Source organism: Macaca nemestrina (genome assembly GCF_043159975.1).
Source record: "Macaca nemestrina isolate mMacNem1 chromosome 4 unlocalized genomic scaffold, mMacNem.hap1 SUPER_4_unloc_8, whole genome shotgun sequence".
Taxonomy (NCBI): Eukaryota; Metazoa; Chordata; class Mammalia; order Primates; family Cercopithecidae; genus Macaca; species Macaca nemestrina.
Genome location: NW_027257562.1, coordinates 331,119 through 344,498, shown reverse-complemented (window position 1 = coordinate 344,498; position 13,380 = coordinate 331,119). Strand labels below are relative to the sequence as shown.

Below are 13,380 nucleotides of genomic sequence, written 5' to 3'. Positions count from 1 at the left end.
CCTGCATGACACGCTACAGGGCTAGGAGCCACAGCTGCGGTGATTAGTTCAGGTTTGTCTCGTATGCCTGTTACTTATACACCATCTCTTGTTCAGAAAGAACTTCAGGTTGAGTATTTGGACTCCTTGAGCCTTCTGCTGTTTGTCTCCGGGACGTTTAACAGTCTTAAAAGGGGAAAACTGTCCAGTTCGATTTTCCTTCCTGGAACATTACAGGTTTTTCAAAAGTTTGATGAAAGCATTCACTAAGGAGTGATTCCACTTTCTCTGGTGGCTGAGAAATAGGCGTCTGAGGGGCAGCATCACGTCTTCTTATCAAGCTGAGGTCAGAATCTCCCCACCCACGGACCTCACCCTCGCTCTCCCCTCATAAATCTGACCTCTAACTGTAACTGCCTTGGCCTCATTCCATGGGTGTGGATGCTCCTGCTTGAAACGCATTTTCCAGCCCGCCAAATTTTTGGGAGAGCTTCTTCCACTCTCCAAGCGCCGAGAGTTACAAAGTTCAATCTACCTTTCCAGATTTTTTTTTCTTCCCATTACTAACGGAAGAAATCAAGAAGCGCCCGGCAGAAGGGCCCTGCTCCCTCCAATCAGAGCCCAGCCCGGGGCCAGAGCAGGAAGTGCGGCGGTGGGACGCCTGGTGACAGCCCCTCGCCCACCGGGACCCGTCGGCCAGGACAGAGGTCGGTGCGGCCGCTGTGCGACAGCTCCGGGCCCGCGCCTCTCGCTTCCTCCCTCCGGGCAAGTGAGAGGACAAACCATGCGGCGGGGGCGGTGCGACCCCACCAACCGCGACCCTCGCGCACGGACCCCCACTACACCCGCGTCCCAGGCGGGGTCGACCTAGACGAGCCACGGGGCGGCGCACAGCCCCACTAGCAGGGCGGCCAGGACCCAAGCGCGTGGGTCCACGCAGCCACCTATATAGGTGACAAAACAGGAAACTGTCATGCGGGGCCAGGAAAAAGCCCCCACCCAGAGTCACGGTCTCCTTCGTCCGAGGGTCCGCGAAGTCCCCTCGGTGAGTCTAGCTAAGCAGTCTCGCTGAGAGGGAAGGCGGGGAGGGTGGCGGAGTCTCCCACTCGCGGTGACGCGGGCCCCGCCCCACGAGTGGGTTCTCGCAGGGCCCCCTCTGCGCACGCGGGGACCAGCCACGCCGCGGAGGACCGGGCAGAAGCCAGCGCCCGGGTCCATGAAGTCCCCTCCGCGGCAGTCGCGGGGAGCCGGGGAGCAGCGGGGACCGGCCCCCACCCGCAGGGCGACCGGCACCGCCGCGCGGGCCCACGCTTTATCGCAGCAGGGGCGAAGCCCCCGGTGCCACACGAGGCCGAGACAAAGCCCAGGCGCAAGGACTCCGGATCCCGAACTCGGACCCTGCGGAGCCCAGCTCGGAGCCGCCACGCCCGGGGCAGAGACCCCCGCCCGGTCCAGAGAACCCGTCGCCCTTCGCGCCCTCTCACCTCAGGCCGCCGCCTCGCATCGCTCGCTCCTGGCCGCGGAGCCTGGGCCCACTGGAGCGCAGCTGAGCAGCCGACAGAGACGCGGCAGCCTCAACAATGGAGCCCCGGGGAGGGGCCGCCGCGCCGCTTCAGCCCGTGTTCCCCGTTCAGGATCCGGCTCGGATCAAGGAGCTGCAGCTGGCTCGGGGCTGCGGCCAGGAAACACACCATACAGGTGCACATGGACCCGCCCACCGCCCGCCGCCCCGCCCCCAGCGGAGCCGGGCGCCTAGGGCCCCCTCGGGCCAATGGGGAGCAAGCCGCGCGGAGAGGGCGGGGCCTGGGGGAACAAAGGCAAGTTGGGCGGGGCGGCGCTGGGATTGGGCGTGCGGGGTCCCGCGGGAGGACCGGACCCAAGAGCTGGCCGGATCCTGGCCCCCTAGAAGACCCAGCTCAACGTCCACCTGCAGTCTGCTCTACAGGACGCACTCATCTCAAGGCCAGAACTCAGGCTTTTAGGGCAGACAGCGAGAGACAGGCTTGCTTTACAAAAAGTGAAACTGAGGTCCAAGGAATAGGATTGCCTGTTGCCCGAAGTCACATAGTCCCATTCACTCCTTCACCTTCTCATTCAGCAAACACTTGGAAGCACGTATGGTGGGCGTTAGGAGTGAAGTAGGGCCGGGCGCGGTGGCTCCCGCCTGTAATCCCAGCACTTTGTGGGGCCGAGGCAGGTGGATCACTTGAGGCCAGGAGTTTGAAACCAGCCTGGCCAACAAGATGGAACCCCATCTCTGCTAAAAATACAAAAACTTAGCCGATCGTGGTGGCGCGTACCTGTGGTCCCAGCTACTGGGAAGGCTGAGGCAGGAGAATCGTTTGAACCCTGGATGTGGAGGTTGCAGTGAGCTGAGATGGTGCCACTGCATGCGCTCCAGCCTGGGCGACAGAGTGAGACTCTGTCTCCAAAAAAAAAAAAATTAATAGATGGGAAGTAGAAGCGAACTTAGGCCTTCCCTGAAGGAGCTCGGCCAAGGAGTACCTGAAATGTCTCTGCATCTCTTTAAGGTCTGATAAAGGAACCAGGAGCGAGCACTAATCACTTCCCTTTCCTGCCTCAGAGCTTTCATATGTTTGCTGTTCCCCGCCTGAAATGCCAAGTACCAATGGTATTTATTTATTTATAGAAATGGGGTCTCCCTATGTTGCCCAGGGTGGTCTCAAACTCCTGGCCTCAAGCTATCCTCTCGTCTCAGCCTCCCAAAGTGTTGGGATTACAGGCATGAACCACTGTCCCCAGCCCTGATCGTCTTTCAAACCTCTTTCCTCATCTTATTTGAGCTTCCTGCTTCATGTGCCCCCACACCCTTGGTTTTCCTGTACTTCCATAGCTACTCTGCCAAACTTGTATATGTCTGGGCTCAGGCCAAATGCCCTTCCATTTGCAGTGGGCACTGCCACAGGAAATCTCATGCCCTTCCGGGCTTCACAAACCATCCACATGCTCTGCTGCCTGCTAGAGACATCCATCCCAGTCAGATGCCCAGCCCTGACCTTTCCCAAAGCCCCAGCTGGACACAGGGAAGCATCTCAAATTTTCCGTGGGCCAAAACAGAGTGCTTTATTAGTGCCCTAACCTGCTCATCCACATTCTCGTGATTCTCTGTAAACAGCCCCTCCATCCACCCAGTTGCTCAGGTGAAAATCTCAAATCCTCCTCCAGTCCTTCCTCCCCAAACCTCTCATGCAGCCCTCTGCCTTCCTAGGACGCTGAGCACCCCTCACTCCCAGCACCAGCTGGGGTGCTGTCTGAGTCGCTGCCACCCACTTGGAATGAAGTGTGACCTCTCGCCCGGTGTGGTGGCTTACGCCTGTAGTCACAGCACTTTGGGAGGCTGAGGCGGGCAGATCGCTTGAGGCCAGGAGACTGGGACCAGCCTGGTCAATACGGTGAAACTAAAATACAACAATTAGCCAGGCATGGTAATGCGTGCCTATCATCCCAGCTACCCTACCCAGGAGGCTGAGGCAGGAAAATTGCTTGAACCTGGGAGGCAGAGCTGGCAGTGAGCCACCGTCACACCACTGCATTCCAGGCTGGGCAACAGAGTGAGACTCTGTTGTAAATTAAATAGAAAGAAGAAGAAGAAGAAGGAGGAGAAGTGTGAGCTCTCTAAGGCAAGGCAGTGTCCCACTCTGATTCACTTCCATGTGCAAAACAGGACCTGCACCCTGAAGGCATTCACTCACGGACGCTGCTGGGATGGGTGGATGCACGGTTAAGGTCTTCATGGTGGCTGGGGCTGACCCCATCCCCATCGCTCTTCCCACACACACCTGCACACTCATCACTCCCACGCTCGCACCCACCACTGAAAGCCTGGCCCCTAATCTGATTTGCCTAACAAGGTCCCCAGATGAACAACACAGGCTTCCCTACCTCTCCCCTGCTAGGGCCCCACCATGTTCTGGGATGTACTCAGGGATCAGGAGAACAAAACCTCAGGGAGTGAAAGGACATTCCAGGGTGCAGGCCTCTGCATCCCCCTCCATGCCCTCACCCCTGCCTGACACACCATCACCCCTGTACCTGGCCAGCTCCTACCAGCCCTTAAATTCTCACCAAGTTCTGTGGTGGCAGCCACACCCTAAAGTGACTGACCCCCCAATGACCTATGCCCTTGCATAGTCTTCCTGACCTTAGATATGAGCAAAACCGGTGACTGGCTTCTAAGCCATAGGCCCTGGCAAAAGCAATGGGATGTCACTGTCACAGTGCATCACCTTCGCACACTAGAGAGAAATGTTCCACCTGCAGGCGCTGCCGGAGGGAGATGCTGTGCTGAGAAAGACCTTTGGAGGGGCCCCGTAGGCAAGGAAGCAAAAAGCTGGGCCCTTGCCAAGCGGGTCTGAGGAAATGAATTCTGCCAGTAACCTCAGCGGACCTGAAAATGGATTCTGCACTGGGGGAGCCTCAGATGAGGATGCAGCCCAGCTGCTTAGCATGAGATCCCAAGCACAGGACCCGCTTAAATAGGCTCAACTCCTAGCTTGCCATAGTTGGCTTTAAGGTGTCTGTTGTTTTAAGCTTCTACATTTTTAGTTATTGCCTATGAAAGTGTTAAAATGTGAGACAATAACTTAGGTCCCCTCCCCATCACACACATTCTTCCTTCTGGCATTCATCCCAATTCTCCTTATTGATTTAAAATCTCCCTCTTGACTGGGTGCAGTGGCTCAGGAGTTCCAGACCAGCCTGGCCAACATGGTGAAACCCCATCTCTACTAAAAATACAAAAATTAGCTAGATGTGGTGGTGCAATCCTGTAATCCCAGCTACTCCGAAGGCTGAGGCAGGAGAATTGCTTGAATCCAGGAGGCAGAGGTTTCAGTGAGCCATGATGACACCATTGCACTCCAGCCTGAGTGACAAGAACAAAACTCTGTCTCAAAAAAAAAAAAAAAAAAAGTCTCTTGCCACTAGCATGAAGGTCCCATGAGAAGAAAAATGGAAACTCTTGCTCATAACAGTGTCCCAAATGCCCAGCACGGTGTAGTTCTAGGGCAGTTGGTCGATGGTGGACGCTGCTGGTTGGAGGGCCCAGCTGGCCCTCCCAGCTGCCTTCTCCCTGGTCAGGTTCCATTATAGAAAACAGAATAGTTTCATGCCTTTCCAGAGTCCCTCTTAGTGGGGATTGGCCAAGTGACATTGTCCTGCCCTGGGAGACATAAGTGGAAGTTGGCTGAAAGGTTTGTAGCCGTGGTGTGCTGGGGAGATTTGAACCAGGACATGAGAGCTGACCGTCCATTGTTCAGGAATTCTGCAAGTTGATTGTTCAACACATTCAGTACTTAAAAATATCAAATAATATAAACTCGCAAATTAAAAAATGCATTAAACCAGATGCAGTGGCCCACGTCTAACACATTGGAAGCCTGAGGCAGGAAGATCACTTGAGCCCAGGAGTTCAAGACCAGCTTAGGCAAAAAAGGAAGAGCCTGTCTCCACAAAAAATTTAAAATTAGCTAGGCATGGTGGTGTGTGCATGCAATCCTAGCCACTCAGGAGGAGCTACTCAGGAGGCTGAGGTGGGAGGATCGCTTGAGCCACCTGTTCAAGGCTCCAATGAGCTATGATAGTGCCACTGCACTCCAGTCTGGGTGACAGAACCAGACCCTGTCTCAGAACTAAACATATTTCATATATTAACAAATTTATAATAAATGTATATTTACATATACATGTATGTATTATAATTATATATTTAGACATAAATATATATTTCTTGTTTTATTTATTTATTTATTTATTTATTTTGAGTTGGAGTTTAACCCTTGTCACCCAGGCTGGAGTGCAATGACACAATCTGGGCTCACCGCAACCTCCACCTCCTGGGTTCAAGGGATTTTCCTGCTTCAGTCTCCTGAGTAGCTGGGATTACAGACACACACCACCATGCCTGGCTAATTTTTGTATCTTTAGTAGAGATGGGATTTCTCCATGTTGGTCAGGTTAGTCTCGAACTCCTGACCTCAGGTGATCTGCCCACCTCGGCCTCCCAAATTGCTGGGATTACAGGTGTAAGCCACTGTGCCCAGCCTATATGATATATTTATATATTATAATTATGTTTATTAATTTTATATAATTATATATAAATATCAATATAAAACCTTTCCTTGCCTTCTCTTGTTTCTACCTTCAGTCAGTCCCATGACTTCAAATACTATCTACATGTAGTAATTTTAAATGTATGTTTATATATATATATATATATATATTTTGTTGTTGTTGAGACGGAGTCTTGCCCTGTCGTCAGCCTGGAGTGCAATGGCGCAGTCTCAGCTCACTGCAACCTCTGACTCCCGGGTTCAAGCGATTCTCCTGCCTTAGTCTGCCAAGTAGCTGGGCTTATAAGCGCCCACCACCACGTTCAGCTAATTTTTGTATTTTTAGTAGAGACAGGGTTTTGCCATGTTGGTTAGGTTGGTTTTGAACTCCTGACCTTAACTGATCGCCCACCTCGGCCTCTTAAAGCGCTGGGAATGCATGCGAGAGCCACCTTGTCCAAAATATTTTTCTGTTTCCAAACATTTTACAAGAGAGGAAAGCGGAGAATAAATCATCTGACATACTACTATAAAAAGAAAATCTTTGTGCCTCTCTTCATCTTTCCTAAGTGTACATATTACCAAAATGTCTTTAGGTTGAGGTCCCCCCGTGAAAACTTTACAGGGTGTTGTGTCCTCAGACACCCTCCTGTCTTTTCCTAGTCCTGGCATTTTAGAACTGTCTGGAGATGATCCAGGATACCCGCTGTGGCCATGTCTATCGGAGGGTCTAGTGAGTATCAGCCCCGGGGTCATCTCATCCCCAAGGACAGCCTGAGGTAGGGGGTAGAGTCTCTCAGGGGAGCAGCTGGATGCTCTTGGCCTTAGAGGAATCTCCTGGTATAGTTTCATCTAAAATGGTGACCCCTTAGGGTTATTAAAATTTTACGACATTAAAATGAATGGACAATACAACGTAATGTCATTAAAGCTAGGTCATTAAAACTGTTCCTCCAGCCGGAGCTTTTATTCCTCGGAGACACATTGACGGTCTGCCAATGGGATGCTGATATTGAAGGGAAAAGGCAGAAATGATTTCTGCTCTCTAGATTGTCTCAGATTTGTGAAGAGAGAAAAACTGTCCCAAAGGACAAGGAAAACCCACCCCAGAGAGGATGTGCAAAAACCTGAATATGAAAATGCACTCAAGGCACACAGGAGGACAAAGAGCAGTGCCAGTGCCTCCTAGGTGGTCACTGAGTACTTTACTGAACAGGATGGGTGTCCCGAGGGATAGAAGGGCCTGCCGTGACACTTAGAAAGGTCTGTGTTGGAGTCAGCACTGCCTCTCCCTGAGTTTGTTACCTTGATAAGGCTTGTCCCCTTATATGAGTTTCAGTTTTTCATTGACTGTAATATACATGTTGTCAGTACAGTTTGAAAGATAAAGGTATTATTTCCAAAGTAGCAAGGTAAAATGACGTATTTTATTTGCTAAAAGTTCATATTTATTTCTTCCCCAGAGTGAGTGTAGTAAGATTTAAAGGTCTGTTCTTTTCAAGGGTAATTTCAAATGGAATTGTAGGACTTAGCTTTGTGAATGCTACTGGTGAAATAAAAGTATGATAGATAAATTGATGACTTACAAGGATTCACCAAAATGTCAGTTCCCCTCTTGTAGCATGGTGAAGAATTTATGACAGTGGACACATCTGTGTCCTCTTATCTGGATATCTGAGGGGTTTTTTGGTGTTGTTTTATGTTTTTTTTTTTTTGGAGACACTGTCTTGCTCTGTAGCCCGGCTGAAGGGCAGTGGCACTATCTCTGCTTACTGCGACCTCTGCCTCCCGGGTTCAAGTGATTCTCCTGTGTCAGCCTCCCGAGTTACTGGGATTATAGGCACCCACCATCACACCCAGCTAATTTTTGTATTTTTAGTAAACACGGGGTTTTAGGCCTGGCACTGTGGCTCAGGCCTGTAATCCCAGCAATTTGGGAGGCCAAGGTGGGCGGATCACGAGGTCAGGAGTTCCAGAGCAGCCTGGCCAACATGGTGAAACCCTGTCTCTACTAAAAATACAAAAAAAAAAAAAAAAATTAGCTGTAATCCCAGCTACTTGGGAGGCTGAGGCAAGAGAATTGCTTGAACCCGGGAGGTGGAGGTTGCAGTGAACCAAGATCTTGCCACTGCACCTCAGCCCAAGTGACAATGGAAGACTCCGTCTCAAAAAACAAAAAATACAAACAGCAAAAAGGCGGGGTTTTGCCATGTTGGCCAGGCTGGTCTCAACATCCTGACATCAGATGATTGCTCACCTCATCCTCCCAAGGTGCTGGGATTACAGGCGTGAGCCACCATGCCCTGCCCACACTATTTTCTTTTTATTCCCAAATTTTAATATATTTGAGTTTGTCTGTTCCTTTATCACTGTTTTCTTACATAAAATAAATTCTGCCTAATCCTTCGTTAAAAAAAAAAAATCTTTCTGTGACTTCTGAAAGTGTTCTGGTTTTATCTTTCATATTTGAATATATAATAAGTTGATTATGGATCATGGAATAGAGAAGAATGCAATGCATCTTCCTAAGCAGATGCCAGCCTGGTTTGCCTCATATTTTAAAGTGCATGTGATTTCTTTTTCTATTCTACAGTGCCTACTCTATCATTCATCAACTTTCCATTTAAATGCTGGGTCATTAAGACTTTTCTTCCCGTTGGTCTGCTTGCTCATCTCTCTGCTAATACTGTGCTGTCCTGAGTATTTTCGTTTGAAAATCTTAGAAGTATGTTAGACAAGCCATCACTCTTTTTTTAGATGACTAAAAAGCATTAGACATTTGTCATTTTTACTATGCATGAAAAAGTAATTTTTCCTGCCTAAAAACAACCTGATTTGGGAATTTATGTGATTTCATAGGAATAGCATCTGGAAGTGGTGACATTAATGTCCTTTTTTAAAAACAGGTGTCGTATTTCCTCTTATTCCTTTCTACCTTGACATTGTGCAATAGAAATTTGAAAAATTATTGTATTAATATTGTCAAATATCAATTATTGGTTTTATTTACTACTCAATTAAATTTAATAAGCCTACTCTCTTTTGGTATAATCACATGGAATGGGCTCAACTCCCCAGTTAATAAGTGACAGCACATGTAAAATATTGTCTACCAGGGAAACTCATTGAACACTTAGTGTTCAAACTGTGTTTTGGTGTCTGGTTCCCTAAGCACCACTGCAGTGAAAATAATAGACCTTCGGCAGAAAAAGTTTTGGCAAATATATTGCATAAGCCATTTAGAGCAGTGAGTCATTCTTATTACTTGGGTTGGTGGAATCCCTTTCAAAATGTAAGTTATTAATACAAACAAAGATGGAATTTTATGAGCAGGCATTTTTAAGAATAAGTAGTCTCAGGACTGATAATATTAACTCCTTTATGCACATCAGGTAGAACTTTATTATGACAGATACTAGAAATGTACAAAGTGAAGTTAAAAGGTGACTCCTAGCAGCACATCTTACTCCCTGGATTTTCTAATGAGATGGGTGTTTCTACTTTGCTGTTGCCTTTTTGAATAGTTCAATTCTCGCATTAGTACTGCTGTGTGGGAGGGAGTATGTGTGAACAGAGTAAGAGTTGTGACAATCAAGTCATAGAATAAATGCTTGGAAATTTTAGAATCATGTAAACAGCTTATGGATTGAGTATAGATTCCCAGTGCTGTCAGTCTCACCCGTCCTACTATCCACATATGTGGAATGTTCTAGGATTCCATGGCTTTTGAGGATGTGGCTCTGAACTTTACCCAGGAGGAATGGGCTTTGGTAGATTCTTCTCAGAAGAATCTCTGCAGAGAAGTGATGCAGGAAACCTGCAGGAACCTGGCTTCTGTAGGTAAGAATGACAACACATTTCACTTAATTACAGAAGTATTTCCCTATCATCAGTGCTATTTGTGATTTGGAATGTGGCAAGGGAATGATTTGGTGAAGAAATCAGGCATGGGCACTGTGTACAATGAACATGAAATCTAGTAATGTTTCTGTAGTTTGTAATAATTCATGATAATTTTGTGGGTCTGCATTTTAGGAAACAAATGGAAAGACCAGAATATTGAAGATCACTTTGAAAAACTTGGGAAAGATATAAGATAATTTGCACTGAGAAGAGGAAATAAAGTCCTCTGAAGGAATCTTAGCTTGTCATGAACTTAAAAACAAGCAATCAAAACAAATAGAGTCACTTGAAATTTATTTTTTTTAGAAAAATTTCACCCAAAATGTAACGTACTTCAAGGTAGCAGTCAGTGTTTGGAAAACAGTTTACTTGAAAATAGCACTACAAAATTGTGTATATGAATGTTACTAATTTGGTCATAGCCATGCAGGTGGTAGCTGTGTTTTCAGTAGTAACCCATTTACTTTCAAATAATTCAGTCATGGCAATAATAATAATAATAATAATAATAATAACAATGCATTTTCCTTGGTATTGGTTGCAGTGTAAGGCCAAGACCTATTAGTAAGTAGAAAGTTATTAAACCAACCAATAATAATGTGCTTGTCATTTTTTACAGAAATCATGTGGTACAGAGACTGTGTGAAAGCAAAGAAGGTAGACAGTATGGACAAGTAGTCAGCCAAATTCCAAATCTTGATCTGAATGAGAACATTTCTACTGGATTAAAACAATGTGAAAGCAGTGTTTGTGGAAAAGTCTTTGTACATCATTCCCTCCTTAATAGGCACATCCTGGCTCACTCAGGATACAAACCATACGGAGAGAAGCAATATAAATGTGAACAATGTGGGAAATTCTTCGTTTCTGTTCCAGGTGTTAGAAGACACATGATAATGTACAGTGGAAATCCAGTTATAAATGTACGATACGTGGGAAAATGTTTTATTTTCTCAATTCATTTGAAAGACATCAGATCCGGGGCCTATCATGGGGAGGGGGGAGAGGGGAGGGATTGCATTGGGAGTTATACCTGATGCAAATGACGAGTTGATGGGTGCAGCACACCAACATGGCACAAGTATACATATGTAACAAACCTGCACGTTATGCACATGTACCCTACAACTTAAAGTATAATAATAATAAATAAATTAAAAAAAACATTAACCATTAATGAAAAAAAAAAAGAAATCACTGGCCAACAGTTAATAAACTTCTATTTTACAAAAAAAAAAAAAAGAAAGAAAGACATCAGAGAACTCACACAGGAGAAAAACCCTATAAATGTAAACAGTGTGGTAAAGCGTTCACTGTTTCCGGTTGTTGTGTAATACATGAACGAACTCACACTGGAGAGAAACCCTAGGAATGTAAGGAATGTGGGAAAACATTTAGATTTTCTTGTTGTTTTAAGATGCGTGAAAGGACTCACACTAGAGAAAGATCCGATACATGTACCAAATGTGATAAAGCCTTCAGCTGTCCCACTTCCCTTCGTAACCATGGAAGCATTCATACTGGAGAGAGACCCTATGAATGTAAACAATGTGGCGAAGCCTTTAGTCATTTGAGTTCCCTTTGTAACCATAGAAGTACTCATACTGGAGAGAAAGCCTATGAATGTAAACAATGTGACCAAGCCTTCAGTCGTCTCAGTTCCCCTCACCTCCACGAAAGAATTCATACTGGAGAAAAACCCTATGAATGTAAGAGATGCGGTAAAGACTACGCTCGTTCCAGTCATCTTACTCGCCATGAAAGAAGTCATGATATAGAGGCTGGGTATAGTGACTCGGCCTATAATCCCAGCACTTTGGGAGGCCAAGGTGTGTGTATTGCTTGAGCCCAGGAGTTCATAACCAGCCCGGATTAAAACAATGTGAAACAACCTGGGCAACACGGTGAAACCCTGTCTCTAGAAAAAATAAAATAATGCCAGGCACGCTGGCTCAAGCCAGCTACTCGGGAGGCTGAGACAGGAGAAGGGTGTGAACCTGGGAGGCAGAGCTTGCAGTGAGCCAAGATCGCACAACTGCATGCCAGCCTGCGCGACAGAGCGAGACTCCATCTCAAAAAGAAAAAAAAAAAAAAAAGAAAAAAGAAAATAATTAACTGGGCATGGTGGCACATTTCAGTTGTCTTAGTTCTTTTTAAAGGACATAAAAAGCCACAGGGGGTTGGGGGAAAGCCCTGTGCATGCGGATCACGAGGTCAGGAGATCGAGACCATCCTGGCCATCATGGTGAAACCTCGTCTCTACTAGAAATACAAAAATTAGCTGGGTGTGGTAGCATATGTTTGTAATCCCAGGTACTCAGGAGGCTGAGGCAGGAGAATCACTTGAACCCAGGAGGCGGAGGTTGCAGGGAGCCGAGATTGTGCCACTGCACTCCAGCCTGGTTACAGAGTGAGATTCCATCTCAAAATTAAAGAAAATAAATAAATAAATAAATAAATAAATAAGTAAATAAAGCCCCTTGAATGTAAGAAATGTGGTAAAACATATACTCTTTCCCATTCCCTCATAAGCATGAAAAGGCTCACATTGCACAGAAACCTTAAGAATGTAGGAAATGTGGTCAGGCCTTCAGATTTTCCTGTTTTTGAAGATTTGGGAGGACTCAGAGTGGAGAAAAGCCTTTTGAATCTAAATTTGTGGTAAGGCCTTCAGTTATGTTAGTTCCATTTGAAGACATCAGCTGATTCCTGAGAAAAACCCTATGAATGTCCAGAATGTGGGAATGTTTCATTTCTCTCATACCCACTCAAGGACATATGAAAATGCACACTGTAGCTGGCTGGACCTTGTAAATACAAGAACGTACACAGGATTAAAACTCTAATAGTTTAGAAACTGCAAGAATATTTTCAGTTTGCACATTTACTTGAAAAGTCATGTGAAAACTCCCATGGGAAAGAAGTTCTATAAGTGAAGCTTTTCTAATTTGGAAAGCCTGATGCAAATTAATTATGGTGCAGTGCTTGAAAAAAATGTATGAAATGTTACACAAGTTACAAGTATATTGTTTTTATCAGTGGCTCATTCTTAAAGAGTCTTGAGTATGCATTTCACTTTGTTTTGCGGGAAACCTTGAGGTGAGAGTTCCGTAAATGCTCTTTAAGCAGTAGTACTTGAGTTTCATAGATAATGATATTAAGTTTGTTGATAGAATTTTTGTCTATTCATTTGATAATGTGCTGGATTCATGGTTGAATTTAATTTTTCTAATATGTAGGTACATTTAATTTTTTTTATTTCTTTTTTTTTTTTTTTTTGAGATGGAATCTCCCTCTGTTGCCCAGGCTGGAGTACAGTGGTGCAATCTCAGCTCACTGCAACCTCCGCCTCCTGGGTTTAAGTGATTCTCCTGCCTCAGCCTCCCGAGTAGCTGGGACTACAGGTGCCCACCACTATGTCCAG

At 46.3% G+C, this 13,380-nt stretch overlaps 1 pseudogene; it reads left to right on the top strand.

Moving 5' to 3' along the window:
* LOC139361077 (zinc finger protein 669-like) overlaps nucleotides 1-11,802 on the top strand; it is a 36,201-nt pseudogene extending 24,399 nt beyond the window's left edge.
* Nucleotides 11,803-13,380: the final 1,578 nt, after the last annotated feature.